This window comes from Monopterus albus, unplaced genomic scaffold, assembly GCF_001952655.1.
Source record: "Monopterus albus unplaced genomic scaffold, M_albus_1.0 scaffold265.1, whole genome shotgun sequence".
In the NCBI taxonomy this organism is placed as follows: domain Eukaryota; kingdom Metazoa; phylum Chordata; class Actinopteri; order Synbranchiformes; family Synbranchidae; genus Monopterus; species Monopterus albus.
The window spans coordinates 61,018-62,097 of NW_018128145.1; the positions used below are offsets into that span (position 1 = coordinate 61,018).

A 1,080-nucleotide genomic window follows, 5' to 3' on the forward strand; every position below is an offset into this window, starting at 1 on the left:
TCTGGGCCTGCCCCCACCTGTCAGTGGATCACTAGCTTTCTGACAGACAGGAAGCAGCAGGTGAGGCTGGGGAAAATCAAATCCAGCAGCCGGACAATCAGCACAGGTGCCCCCCAGGGATGTGTGCTCTCCCCTCTGCTGTTTTCACTCTACACCAATGACTGCATCTCGAAGGACCCCTCTGTTAAACTTGTACAGCAGGGAGACAACACTTTTAGACTTTTTTACTTAATTTATCTAAGGTTGTGCTAAATCTTAGTTAATGTAGCTTTAATGTGCTTGTTTTATTAAAATATTTGTGTATACAGGGTATATATATATATACACACAGTGGGTACGGAAAGTATTCAGACCCCCTTAAATGTTTCACTCTTTGTTATATTGCAGCCATATGCTAAAATCATTTAAGTTCATTTTTTTCCTCATTAATGTACACACAGCACCCCATATTGACAGAAAAACACAGAATGTTTGACATTTTTGCAGATTTATTAAAAAAGAAAAACTGAAATATCACATGGTCATAAGTATTCAGACCCTTTGCTGTGACACTCGTATATTTAACTTAGGTGCTGTCCATTTCTTCTGATCATCCCAGAGATGGTTCTACACCTTCATTTGAGTCCAGCTGTGTTTGATTATACTGATTGGACGTGATTAGGAAAAGCCACACACCTGTCTATATAAGACCCTACAGCTCACAGTGCATGTCAGAGCAAATGAGAATCATGAGGTCAAAGGAACTGCCTGAAGAGCTCAGAGACAGAATTGTGGCAAGGCACAGATCTGGCCAAGGTTACAAAAAAATTTCTGCTGCACTTAAGGTTCCTAAGAGCACAGTGGCCTCCATAATCCTTAAATGGAAGACGTTTAGGACGACCAGAACCCTTCCTAGAGCTGGCCATCCGGCCAAACTGAGCTATCGGGGGAGAAGAGCCTCGGTGAGAGAGGTACAGAAGAACCCAAAGATGACTGTGGCTGAGCTCCAGAGATGCAGTCGGGAGATGGGAGAAAGTTGTAGAAAGCCACCCATCACTGCAGCCCTCCACCAGGCGGGGCTTTAGGGCAGAGTGCCCCGAC

General features: G+C 44.3%; 1 protein-coding gene across 1 annotated transcript in view; it reads left to right on the forward strand.

Moving 5' to 3' along the window:
• Positions 1 to 1,080, forward strand: part of dnaaf19 (dynein axonemal assembly factor 19) — a 4,654-nt gene that overhangs the window by 1,464 nt on the left and 2,110 nt on the right. The gene's annotated exons all lie outside the window — the stretch shown is intronic.